The sequence below is a fragment of the Lolium rigidum genome, chromosome 6 (assembly GCF_022539505.1).
Source record: "Lolium rigidum isolate FL_2022 chromosome 6, APGP_CSIRO_Lrig_0.1, whole genome shotgun sequence".
Taxonomy (NCBI): Eukaryota; Viridiplantae; Streptophyta; class Magnoliopsida; order Poales; family Poaceae; genus Lolium; species Lolium rigidum.
Window position 1 is genome coordinate 259,168,418 of NC_061513.1, and position 14,545 is coordinate 259,182,962.

Here is a 14,545-nt window from a genome sequence, read left to right on the forward strand (position 1 = left end):
ACTTATGATAAAGAATTATATGCGCTAGTTCGAACATTAGAAACTTGGCAACATTATTTATGGCCTAAACAATTTGTTATACATTCTGATCATGAATCTTTGAAGCATATTCATAGTCGAGCTAAACTGAATCGCCGCCATGCAAAGTGGGTTGAGTTTATAGTCTGTTCCTTATGTTATCAAACACAAAAAGGGTAAAGATAATGTTATTGCTGATGCTTTGTCGCGCCGTTATACTATGCTATCTCAACTTGACTTCAAGATTTTTGGATTAGAAACCATATAGGAACAATACTTGCATGATGCTAATTTTAAAGATGTGTTGTTGAATTGTAGAGATGGTAGAACATGAAACAAATTCATCCTCAATGATGAATTTGTGTTCCGTGCTAACAAGCTATGCATCCCAGATAGTTTCGTTCGTCTTTTGTTGTTGCAGGAGGCGCATGGAGGAGGATTGATGGGTCACTTTGGCGTGAAGAAGACGGAGGATGTATTTGCTGCACACTTCTTTTGGCCACGTATGCATCGAGATGTTGAGAGATTTGTGGCATGCTGCACTACATGTCAAAAATCTAAGTCTCGACTTAATCCACATGGTCTATATATGCCTCTTCCTGTTCCTAGTGTACCTTGGGAGGATATTTCTATGGATTTCGATTTGGGTTTGCCTCGTACACAGAAGGGGAGGGATAGTATCTTTGTTGTTGTGGATCGGTTTTCTAAGATGGCACACTTTATTCCATGTCACAAGACTGATGATGCTACACATGTTGCTGATTTGTTCTTTCGCGAAATTATTCGTTTACATGGTGTGCCAAATACTATTGTTTCTGATCGTGATACTAAATTTCTTAGCCACTTTTGGAGATGTTTATGGGCTAAGGTTGGGACTAAATTGATGTTTAGTACTACATGTCAACCCCAAACTGATGGACAAACCGAAGTAGTCAATAGAACTTTGTCTACTATGCTGCGGGCTGTTTTGAAGAAGAACTTAAAATTGTGAAAAGAATGTTTACCTCATGTTGAATTTTCTTACAATCGTGCTGCATTCTACCACTAAGATGTGCCCATTTGAGGTTGTGTATGGTTTTGTTCCACGTGCACCTATTGATTTGTTGCCTTTACCATCTTCAGTGCAAAATAATTTGGATGCTACACAACATGCTAAATTGATATTACAATTGCATGAGACTACTAAAGACAACATAGCACGCATGAATGCTAAGTATAAAATTGTCGGGGAAGAGGAAGGAAACATGTTGTGTTTGATGTTGGTGATCTTGTTTGGTTGCATTTGCGCAAAGATCGTTTTCCTGAATTGCGCAAGTCTAAACTAATGCCACGCGCTGCTGGTCCTTTTAAGGTGTTAGAGAAAATAAATGATAATGCATATAAACTTAACTATCAGGTACTTTCGTTTCTTGGAACTATTTCTCACATACATGAGAATATGATGCTGCCTAAATCAGATATGTTTGTTACTCTTAGGAATGATGGACCTAGCATGGATGAGGAGGACAAGCATTGGAGCACGATCACACATGGAGGAGATGACAGCAAGTATTTGAGGATTGAAGATGACGCCACAAGTGGAGATTCAGAACTTTGAAGCCACCATCAGAAGAGATGAAGACATGGACAAAATATAGAGTTTCACACTTCATAATTTCGTCCATAGCATAATATGGTGCTACGTCACCTTTAGTTTTGGTCCAGGCCCATGTCATTTTCGCAGGAATTAGGTCAGCCACTTTTTAGAGTCCGTATTGAAGGGGGAAAGGCCTTCTAGGGTTTGGTTCGGCCACCATACGTATGGCTGGCCGAAACCCCACCTTTTTCTCCTTTAAATACCCCCATAGCCGTCACGTTTAGACTCGGATTTTGATTAGACTAAAAGTTAGCCATTGCTGTAACTCTCGTGTACTTCTTTTGAGGCCAACCCCCAGAACAAGACCAACTATTCGGAATCCCACCTTTCCAATAAAGCTTTCATCTATATCCGCAATATTCTGATTGCATCATTAGTTTTTACTTGTTCTCGATTTCAGGTAGGAATTAATACCCTCTGGTCAGGCTGATCGTGCATCCACAAGATCAGTAACTCCCGGAGATTGTCCTAGCGATTGTATTGGCGCACGAGCTTTGCACGTGTAGTCGGATCGTCAAGCACGAACTCCACCAACAAATCGATGTTATCATACTCTCATCGAAAAATCGGCCACCTTTGCCCTATCATATAGGAAGTAGGTCGGGGCACACCACTAGTGTCCCGCATCCCCAAAATCCTAACCCTAGCCAAAGTGGGTCCTACCCATTAACACGTGCCCTTGTCATACTAAGTCTCCACTTATCCGGTTTCAGTCATACGGATCTTATCTGTCCGGTTCCACTCTCTTAAGTGTGTGACCCCACGGGATCAAGGCAAGTCGGACACAATTCCATGAGACTCGCTCAGAACTGATAAACAACGGCGGCTTCTTTCAAAGCTTGTCGGCTCCCGGATAGCTTTGAGTAGCCTATCAATGTGATGTTCTCTAAGTCCCTTTGCCTCACGATATTGGTGGCAAACCGCATGCGAGGAACTCGTCATGAAGTGCCATCTTAACTCTCTCTTTTCTTGCACATGTGATATGTGATACCGTTTGACTAACACTTTAGTGGGACAACCTCGATTAACACGTAATGGAGTTATGCATGGCCATGCTTCGCGAACACCTCAGGAGTAAGGATTACATTTCGCAAACCAGAGCACATGACAACTTGGTCGCGTTGGCTTGATTTTGGGTCAGCTAGTATAGCTCTTTTGCATATATAGCCGGTGTAAGACGGATAGCCTCTCAATGCACATGACACACGGAACATAGTTATCTTCTGGCTAACACATTTGTATCGGTAGTGTGTCTAGAACAGCCTAAAACGACTAAGGATAAGAATATGTATAAACTAGTTAAGCACATAGTTCCATAGCCAGATCATATCCAACGGTACATGCAATAGCTCATTAATAGGACCTTACATAATGAAAACAATGCAGCTGGGCACAAATCCCAACGAGAATCAACTCATGGGAGCCTTTCAATCACGGTTGCCTAAGAGTGCAGATGGTCAAAACACAAATGCACCCTATGAGATATGCTACTAAGAGGACATGTAGCAACTTAGGATTTATTTGATTCGTTGGTTTTCTAAACATACGAATAGGGAAACACAAGACTGAAATGGCCTGCACTCTCAAAATCATTAGGTACCAAAAATCTACTTGAATATGTATCAACTCGTGCTTAATACCTCGCACAAAAGTTTAAAATAATTTTAGCAAGATAGTTGAGTTGATAAATTATTTGATCCAAAATAAACCTTAATAGTTTCTCCATGGATTCCACCTTTTGAAACAAATGATCAACATAAGAAAATGCAGAATATTCAAGTCCTCTATAAATCCTATGAAATTTATTTGAAAAAATACATTATACTATTTCCTATTTTTTGTTGGGAGGCTTTAGAATAGTTACAATTATAATTGTTTTCACACATAGAGATTAGGGGGTGTTAAGGCTTAGATATTGCAATTCAACGTAAGGATCGTGTGTGGGGCCTAGTGTGAAGGTCATTGCACTCGAAATGAATCACGTTGATGTTTCTAAATAGGTTTTATTTTCTCATGGAGCGTGACCTATTTCTGTTTTGGAGAAACGACACAAGAAACACGCACTCCTAAAGCTCCACATCTCTACCCTATGTGCGCTTCACTTGTGTGGAACAACATGCTCTAGTTGAAAGACCGTTCTGTTGGATGAGACTAGGAAATTATATTTAACAATTAGATCCTTCATATCATGATAACATGGTCCAAGCTTTATTAGGTCCTTTACAAGGTTCCTAGGAGGGGTGCTCCTCTTCCCTTGAGTTGGTTCAAGTGAGAGAGATTGGTACCACACGGGGTTCTTAAGCTAGGGTATTTGAGAAAACATCAAGTCTACTCTTGAGAGAGATAAATTAGGAATGCATGTGGTAATGTTGGTCCACCTATCCATGGTGGAATAGGAGTAGCGGCGGTGCACTAGTCCATGGTGATCTAGGCCAAAACTGATTTGCCATGGTGACCTTCTTCTTATTGGGCTTGTTATTTCACTTTTTCTTCTTACCTTCATTTCCCCCATTGATTTATTGACCATGACTAATCACTTGAATTGACTACTGAGGAGATTTTCTTACTCTGTCAACTTATGGAGAGATATAGTGAGCAGCAGAAGGGCCTACATATGGTATTCATATTCTAGGAGAAGGGTATGACAAGATACCAAGGACGGTCACAAAGTTCCAACAAAGTACATTACCATCATAAGATATATGTACGATTATGTTGTGACAAGTGTTCATGTAAGTGATAGTGAGACTAATGCCTTTGCAATCATGATAGGACTACATCAAGGGTCAGTCTTGATCCCATACATGTTTTACTTAGTGACGGAGGACGTGACCAAGGATATACAATGAGATACTCCTTATTGTATGCTCTTTGTTGATGTGTGGTGGTAGTGCATGAAACTAGAGTTGGCATAAATAGGAAGCTAGAGCTATGGAGCAGACTTTGGAATCAAACGGGATTAGAATAGGTAAGCCCATGACCTGGTACTTGCGATGTGGCTTTAGTGGTGTTAGGTGCAAAGACGGAGATGTTTAGAAGGACAAATAGTGCCTAAGAGGGACACCTTCCGATACGTGAGATGAATGCTACAAAGCAACGGTGATATCGATGAGGATGTTTGCCACATGATTAAACATGGATGGATGAAGTGACGACAAGCATCTAGCATCCTATGTGATAAGAAGGTCCCACAAAAGCTAAAAAGTAAGTTCTATAGGACGACAGTCAAACCGGCGAAGTTATACGGAGTAGAATGTTGGCCCACTAAAAGACAACACATCCAACAATTGAGTGTTTCAGGGATGCGCATGCTACAGTGGATGTGTGGCCATACAAATCCCCACAACATGTTTATTTCGTCGATAAAATAAAAACTATATACATTAATACATACAAGGTAAAAATCCACACCTACCTAAATATTTACAACCTTATGGTAAAGTGGCGATCCAAGCCATGAGCTCAACATGGTATTTCTTTTTTAATCCAATTCTTAAGCATGGACATGTCATGGATAAAACTACCTCTCTAGCAAGTAAAAGTTGGTCTCTCTTACCTAAAAATTAACCCGTTTCTCCTCAGATAAATATGCCAGCAAGTTGTGACGAGGACTTCCATAAAAAAGGCCTGTTAAAACTTTTTCTAGCTCCTTCTATCACCGTTTGCAGATCATGATTGTTACGCCATTCAATCTGAAGATAATTCCATATGCGCTGACTGAAGTTACAGTTGAAGAACGTGTGGATTCTATCTTCGTAAGCTCTAGTGGGACACAACACACAATGTGTGTTATCTGTAACCTACCAATGTTGCTGCTGCAGAAAATCTCGAGTGTTCAATCTATCAATCAATAAAAGTCAAGTGAAAGCTTTGGTCTTCGTCATACAGTTGGATTTCCATAGCCCATGAAACATCTTGGGGACAAGTGATGTGCTCATGTATTTTACCATAAAATGGCACTGATGTATATTTCTCTCCATATATATAGGTCCAAATGTCATTTTGATCGCGTAATGGGTTCTCCATCATCAGATTTTGCAATATTTGCAATTCATCAAACGCTCTTCGAGATAGAGGCAAATGAAACATATCTTCTAGCTGCTCAAAGTCATAAACTTGGGCTGCAGAAAGGTTGGCATTCTCGCACATAAGAAAATAGCCTAGAAAATCTCAGTTTGAGGGGCGGACTAGAATCGCCAATTAGCCACTTGTCTTCCCAAAAAAGGGAAGTGTTTCCAACACTAGGCTTCACGTGAGATACTCCTGTAAAATTATGTACTTGTTTGAAAATATCCTTCCACCAAAAGGAACCATAAATCTTCTCTGCATGTGACATTTTATCTATATAATAGGAATGCCATACTAGGCTGGCCCAGGGAACATCAACTTTATTATAGAATTTATCCAAGTTCTTGATCAAAAGAGCTGCATTTTGTTTCTGGAAATTCATAATTCCTAAACCACCATTTTTCTCTGGTTTGCAAATCAATTCCCAAGCTGCTAGAGGCTGCTTTGGAGTATCGGTGTTATCTGTCCACAAACACTGCCTGAGAATTATGTCCAACCGAATAGTGAGGCCAGGAGGAAGCTGCAACGAGCAAAGGAAGTGCAAAGGCATAGATGTAAGAACTGAATTGATGAGCTTCAACCTTGCACCTTGAGAGACAAAAAGCTATAGCTAGATGATAACTTCCTCTCAACACAGCGGACCAAAGACATCAACTCTTGAATTATTGGCTTGGTTGTACCTAAAGGTAGCCCTAAATAGGTGAAATGCATAGACCCAACTTTGACATCCCAAATCTGCAGGAGGTTGTGTCACCACATCATCCGGCACTTTTATAGGCACCATCTAGGATTTTTCAAAATTGATCCTTAACCCCATGGACTTGGAGAACTTGTTCAAAGTCTCTTTGAGGGTCACAATCTAAACTCTATCTGCTGGATAATTATTAGCTTCTTTGAAGTGTGGCATAAATGAAGATGCTCAAACGACCAACATATGCAATCCTGGATTGATCTATTTAAGGATAATTTCCTTTTTTTGAAAAGGTTTAGTGATCTCATCAAGGCTCTCTACTCTTTTAATGACGCGAGATAAGTAAAATTGCAATACCATCAGTTCTTCCCATTCTCTCTTTGTAACATGTCCACAACAAGCCTGCCATCTCTTTGTTGTTGTTGTGGTGGTGGTGTTGCTGCTGCTGGATGCTATATATGTACACGAGCCTTAGAAAGGTCTATGTATAATAAAGCTTTTTTTCGTAGAAAGGAAGTGTTTGATTCATGTGACCCCATCTCATAGTAAAACTTAGCATGCTTTCAAACCCTCATCATTTCTCCTTTGATGCTCACTTATCCTTCCCCTCTCAGATCAAGATAAATTATACACAATTTTTATGTATCTATGGTAAGTCCATTCGGACAAGTATTTGTAAAGTGGACTTCTTAGGTTTTGAGTTATGTGTGATTTCATAAATGTGTGACACTGTATAAACCTATGTTACCTCCGTTCCAAAATTGAAGCCTTATGTGGAAAGCTAAATTAGCTCTCTAAAAAAGCTTGCATTTCGAAACGGAGGTTAGTACTTCATAACAAATCATCTCTATTGATCATTAAATAGTGTATATCAACTACATTTTAAAAATGTTGGTAGCACATAAAAAGGACCAAGCCCCTTGGGACCGGGTGGGACCCTGGTATGTTGATTCATCGCTCATACAATTCATGTGAAAGTACCATCTAGTTCTTGAGTAACATATTAAGAGAGGAAAACTTGGTGATTGTGATTCACCTTTAATTGAGCATCGAGCAAGAGCACCTTTGAGCCAACAAAGATCTTAATCTACTACACTTGAAGATTTTACATCTTCTAGTCGGCCAGATGAATCGGCAATGGATGTACATTGACCGACGCTTTGACGAGTTCACTTCGGGCCTGAGTAATTTTATGGCCGTGGCGGAGGCAAACAAACATGGTGGCTTCATGTATTGTCCATGTGTTGACTGCAAGAATACCGTAAATTACGCTCACTCGGGTACCATTCACGGCCACCTTCGCGATTCGGTTTCATGCCCAGCTACTATTGTTGGACCAAGCACGAAGAAAGAGGGGTTATGATGGAAGACAATGAAGAAGAGGAAGAGGATGATGACAGTTATCCCAATTTCCCGAATACGATGATACCGCGGAAGGCAATGAAGACACTCGAAGTAGAAGATCAAGAGGCACCGAGATGAGCCTGCGATGATGATCTTGGTCGGGCCATTGCCGATGCAAGGAGAGAATGTGAAACTGAAAAGGAAAGGTTGGCCTTCGAAAAGATGATAGAAGATCACAACAAATTGTTATACCCAACTTGCGAAGATGGCCATAAAAAGCTAGGCAGACACCGGAATTGTTGCAATGGAAGGCAGAGAACGGTGTCACTGACTTAGGATTTGGAAAGTTGCTGACAATAATTAAGAGGAAGCTTCCAAGGGGTAACGAATTGCCCGCCAGTACGTACGAAGTGAAGAAGATTGTCTTCCCTCTAGGATTAGATGTGCAAAAGATACATGCATGCATTAATGACTGCATCCTCTACCGCGGTGAGTACGAGATTTTGGATGCATGTCCGGTGTGCACTGCATTGCGGTATAAGATCGGACGAGATGACCTTGGTGATGTTGAGGGCGAGCGCCCCGAGAAGAGGGTTCCTGCCAAGGTTATGTGGTATGCTCCTATAATACCACGGCTGAAACGCTTGTTCAGAAATAAAGAGCATGCTAGGTTGTTGCGATGGCACAAAGAAGACCGTAAGAAAGATGTGATGTTGAGGCACCCTGCTGATGGATCCCAATGAAGAAAAATCGATAGAGAGTTCCCAAACTTTGCACAGGATGCAAGGAACTTAAGGTTTGGTCTAAGTACAGATGGCATGAATCCTTTTGGAGAGCAGATCTGCAGCCATAGCATCTGGCCTGTGACTCTTTGTATATATAACCTTCCTCCTTGGTTGTGCATGAAGCGGAAGTTCATTATGATGCCAGTGCTCATACAAGGCCCGAAGCAACCCGGGAACGACATTGATGTGTACCTGAAGCCATTAGTCGAAGAACTTCTACAGCTGTGGTCCATAGCAGGTGTACCTGTGTGGGACGAGCACAAGCAGGAGGAATTTGACCTACGAGCGCTGCTTTTCGTAACCATCAATGACCGGCCTGCTCTTGGTAACATTTCAGGACAGTCAAACAAGGGATACAATGCATGCACGCACTGTTTACATGAGCTCGAAGGTGATTATTTGGAAAAATGTAAGAAGGTCGTGTACCTGGGGCATCGTCGATTTCTTAGGACTACCCATCCCGTAAGAAAGAAAGGCAAGCATTACAACGGTGAGGCTGATCACCGGAGGAAGCCTCCCCATCGTGATGGTGTTGATATATTTGGTATGGTCAAGGATCTAGATGTAATATTTGGAAAGGGTCCTCGCGGACGGTCCTGTTCCGAATGACGATGCCGGACACGCGCCCATGTGGAAGAAGAAATCTATATTTTGGGATCTACCCTATTGGGAAGTCTTAGAGGTCCGCTCTTCAATCGATGTGATGCACGTGACGAAGAATCTTTGCGTGAACCTGCTAGGCTTTCTGGGCGTGTACGGGAAGACAAAAGATACACCAGAAGCACAGGAGGACCAGCAACGTAGGAAAGACCCCAAAAAACTGCATGAGAGAGATAAAGGACGTCATTACTCCAGCTACGCTCTTACATAAGAAGAGAAGGAAATATTTTTTGAATGTCTGAGCAGTATCAAGGACCCGTCTGGATTCTCCTCCAATATAAAGGGAATAATAAATATGGAGAAGAAAACATTCCAGAACCTGAAGTCTCATGACTGTCACGTGATAATGACACAGTTGCTTCCGATTGCATTGAGGGGGCTTCTACCGGAAAATGTTCGATCGCCCATTGTGAAGCTATGTGCATTCCTCAATGCAATTTCTCGAAGGTAATAAATCCAGAAATTCTACCGAGGTTGCGTAATGATGTGGTCCAATGTCTCGTTAGTTTTGAGCTGGTGTTCCCACCATCCTTCTTCAATATTATGACACATCTCCTCGTTCACCTGGTCGATGAGATTTCCATTCTCGGTCCCGTGTTTCTACACAATATGTTCCCTTCGAGAGGTTCATGGGAGTCTTAAAGAAATATGTTCATAACCGTGCTAGGCCAGAAGGAAGCATCTCCAAGGGCTACGGAACAGAGGAGGTCATTGAATTCTGTGTTGACTTATTCCTGACCTTAAGCCGATTGGTGTTCCTGAATCGCGGCATGAAGGGAGACTAAGTGGAAAAGGCACGCTAGGAAGGAAATCAATGATATGTAGGGACGGGATTTCTTTGACTCAAGCACACTACATAGTTCTACAAAGTTCCACCTTGGTGGCTCCGTATATCGGTGACCACAAGAACTTTCTACGCTCCCGAACCCGGGCGATCGAACGATTGGATTAGACGTGAACACATGTCGACTTTCGTCGGTTGGTTGCAAAAACATCTCCCGAATAACATCGATATTGAAGATCAGTCGTACTTGCCGGCCCGGACACCATCTTCGATCGTAGTGACTTTCCAAGGGTACGAGATAAATGAGAATACATTTTACACGATCGCCCAAGATAAAAAGAGCACCAACCAAAACAAGTGGTGTCCGATTTGATGCAATAATGAATGAAGGCCCAAATGACACATACTATGGTTACATAGAGGATATATGGGAACTTGACTATGGAACTTCTTTTAAGGTCCCTTTGTTTAGGTGCAAATGGGTCAACAAAACAGGAGGCGGGGTTCAGGTAGACAAGTTGTATGGAATGACAACAAGTGGATCTCAACAATCTTGGGTATAGAGACAAACCATTCGTCCTAGCCAAGGATGTGGCCCATGTTTTCTATGTGAAGGATATGTCTACCAAACCAAGAAAAAGGAAACATAAGGAAACAAATACATCAAACGATGAGCCAAAGCGTCACATAGTTCTTTCTGGAAAAAGAAACAACGTGGGAGTGGAGGACAAGACAGACATGTCAGAAGATTATAATAAGTTTGATGAAATTCCACCCTTCAGAGTGAACATTGATCCAAGCATCAAGTTAAATGATGAAGATGCTCCATGGTTACGGCCGAAGAAGATTAAATGATGAAGATGCTCCATCATCAAGTTAATTGAAGAATGTTCATGGCACAAATGAGTATCTCAACATGGCAATCAATTTCCCATTTATTTTTGTGTAATCATTTAACCGTATGTAAGATATTAAAAGTGGAGATGCGCCACGGGAGATTTCCCAACCCTTTCCCCAACACCGTTAGAGGAGATGTAGTCGTTCAGGGGCTTGCAGGGAAAAATTCCAAGGCGCAGTTTCCGAAGATGCCGTAGGGCGTGTGCACCAACGACATCTTCGAGAAACTGCGCCACGGGAGATTTCCCAACCCTTTCCCCAACACTGTTAGAGGAGATGTAGTCGTTCAGGGGCTTGCAGGAAAAAATTCCAAGGCGCAGTTTCTGAAGATGCCGTAGGGCGTGTGCACCAACGACATCTTCGAGAAACTGCGCCACGGGAGATTTCCCAACCCTTTCCCCAACACTGTTAGAGATGTAGTCGTTCAGGGGCTTGCAGGGAAAAATTCCGAGGAGCAGCTTCCGAAGATGCCGTAGGGCGTGTGCACCAACGACATCTTCGAGAAGCTGCGCCACGGGAGATTTCCCAACCCTTTCCTTCATCCATGGGAATGAAACTCTGCTTGCCTTGTTGATCTGCTTGGCAAGGCGTATCGATGCTCCATTTATAGGCACGGCACCTCTTCTACTTTGTCTTGTTCCTTCGACAGGGCGTCGTGCGCTACATGCTTTATCTCATCGAGCAGTGCGTCCACCCATGCGTTCTTAGCCTGCTGACATCTTTAGTCCCGGTTGCACCCACCAGCCGGGACTAAAGGTTACCCACATGTCCTTATCCCACCGACAGTTTTGTTAGATGACAAAAAAAGGATCTTTCGTCCCGGTTGTACCCACCAGCCGGGACTAAAGGTTACCCACACGTCCTTATCCCACCGACAGTTTTGTTAGATGACAAAAAAAGGATCTTTAGTCCCGGTTGTACCCACCAGCCGGGACTAATGTTTTCGGCGCCACTGCGTTCCCGCCTATTTTTCTTCCCGCGCTTTCCACTGCTTCCCGCCTCCGTCCTCCCGCCATTTTTTCACTATATATATGTAGGCTTGGCCTCCATTTACATATCACATCTAGACTCATATCTGCAAACCTCATCACCCTGTCCCATGGCTTCCATCGTATCTCTAACCCTCCGGGAGGCGGAGGCGCTTTGCGCGTCGAACTACCCCCGCCCGCCGGGCTACCGCGTCCCGACCGGCTGGTTGCTGAGCGTCGGAGGCGTACCGGTCCCTCCTGTCCCTCTAGGTGTGGCGCGCGAGATGGCCATCACAAACCACTACTACTTCGAGCTCACGCCAGAGCAGCGGAGGAATCCCCAGTGGCATCCCGACTACAGCCCGACTTGGGAAAGTTTCTTCATCAATCGGCGTGAGAGGGCGCTTGCCAGGCACGAGGAGGGCGGCCCGCCTCCTTCGAACTTCAACGAGGCCGGCCGTCGCCTGTGGTGGCGCGGCCGGACTCTCCAGGGCGTCATGGCCTACCGTGGCCCCGCCTGCGCTACCCTCAGTCCCAGCCCACGCGTGCTCTCCCGCCGAGGTTCGACTACCGCGACCCCGATGCCAGCGACGATGATGACGGCGACTACGACGACTACAGTGGCGAGTACTATAGGGCTAGGCACGAGTATGACTGAATGACTCGAACAGTCGAATCTGGCCATGTATCTTAATTAATTTTCAGTTGAGCTCTGTACTTTAATTCCATGTATCTGGCGGGAAAATTTTCTCATCATCAGCGTCTGCCACAACGACTTTATTGAAAATACAATTAAAATAGATAAACAACTAGTCTAGTCGATCTACTCGTCGTCGGAGGTTATCTCGGTCCAAATGTCGTCCCACCGAGGGTCGTTGTCGGCCCAAGTTGTATTCGGGTTGTCGAGCTCGAACATGGCGACGGCCCGACGGTGGCGCCTGTTGGACCTGCGATGTACCCGGAGGTCAGCGAAGAACGCGTCGGTGTTGTTGACGTCGTTGGGGAACTGCGCCCTCCACTGGCGCATCAACTCCTCGTCGTGCTCGGCGATGGCGATCCGGCGCTGCACTCGGCGGTGGCGGCGACGGTCCTCGTCGTCGACGAGGCACGGCGTCGGCGCGAGGAACTCCGCCTCCTCTAGCGATTCGACGTCTGGGAAGTTCATGTCGCGCCGTGGCCGCCGAAATCGCCATGCGGCCGCGTCGTAAGCACGCGCCGCCAGCTCCGGGGTGTTGTACGTGCCGAGGGTGAGCCGGAAGCCACCGGCGCGCATCTCGGCGTAGAACCTACCGTTCGGACGCGCTCGGACGCCACTCAAGCCGGACGAGCCGCAACGGCGCGGCGGCATCCCGGCGACGAATGAACGGAGGCGACGGCGACGTGTGGTTGCGCACGCACGCGGCGCTTTATAGCACATGAAGCGACGCGGCAAGTTTGGCGAGAGGTGGCGCGGGGAAGCGGCGGGGCGTGGCACGTGGAAGCGGCATCTACACGTCGCACGCCGGCGGCGGCGGGGCGAGGCACGTGGAAGCGGCGGAGACAGGTGGCGCGGGGAAGCGGCGGGGCGTGGCACGTGGAAGCGGCATCTACACATCGCACGCCAGCGGCGGCGGGGCGAGGCATGTGGAAGCGGCGGCGACACGTGGCACGGGGAAGGGACACGTGGCACGGGGAAGGGACATGTGTGGCACGGCGGCGGCGGTGGCCAGTACATGGCGGTGGCGGTGGTGGCCAGTACACAGCGGTGGCGGCGGTGGCTAGTACATGGCGGTGGCGGTGGCGGCGGTGGCCAGTACACGGCGGTGGCGGCGGTGGCCAGTACATGGCGGTGACGGTGGTGGCCAGTACACGGCGGTGGCGACGGTGGCATGTACATGGCGGTGACGGTGACGGCGGTGGCCAGTACACGGCGATGGCGGTGGCGGCGGTGGCCAGTACATGGCGGTGGCGGTGGCCAGTACACGGCGGTGGCGGCGGTGGCCAGTACATGGCGGCAGCGGCGGTGGTCAGTACGTGGTTTCTTTTATTTGAAATAAGGCGGGAACGAATTTTTTTTTTTTTGGCTAAAGGCCTATTTTGCGCGCGCAGCGAAAATCGCAGCAAAATAGGCATTTAGTCCCGGTTTGTATTACAAACCGGATCAAAGGGGGGCCTTTGGTCCCGGTTTGTAATACGAACCGGGACCAAAGGGGAGGGAGTATATAACTGAACACTTCGTTTCCGCGGAGATCAATCCGGGATGATTGTTGGATCATATGGCACACACAACATATTGAAAAGTACTGATAGTATACGGCCACGAAGGTTCGAAGTGGCAAGTGCTAAAAGACTATATTTCCATGATATAGCCATGACTAGGAAGCAACAACATATGGTTATACTTTTATTCAAGCTTAGTGCAATGATGATAATAAATTCAAATATCTATGATCACCAGCCTGACAAATAAATAATCAGTGCAATGTATTCTTAAATATCTAGTCGACCATTAAGCACATCAACGATATACATTGCAGCAGGCGCACTACTAGAAGTTTCTGGAATTATTCTCAAGAAAATGTATTTTTATTACTTATGCAAGGTAGAGACGATACGTTACCTGGACTATAGAAATTTGAGTAGGGATAGCAGGCCATCGGATAATTTTGGTCTATTCTAGAGACATTTCTGAACTCGGAAGAATCAAGTTGGACC

The 14,545-nt window shown here is 45.2% G+C and overlaps 1 pseudogene; it reads left to right on the plus strand.

Moving 5' to 3' along the window:
- The first annotated feature begins 7,539 nt into the window (after positions 1-7,539).
- LOC124664016 lies at positions 7,540-10,814 on the plus strand (annotated as a pseudogene).
- The last annotated feature ends 3,731 nt before the right edge of the window (positions 10,815-14,545 follow it).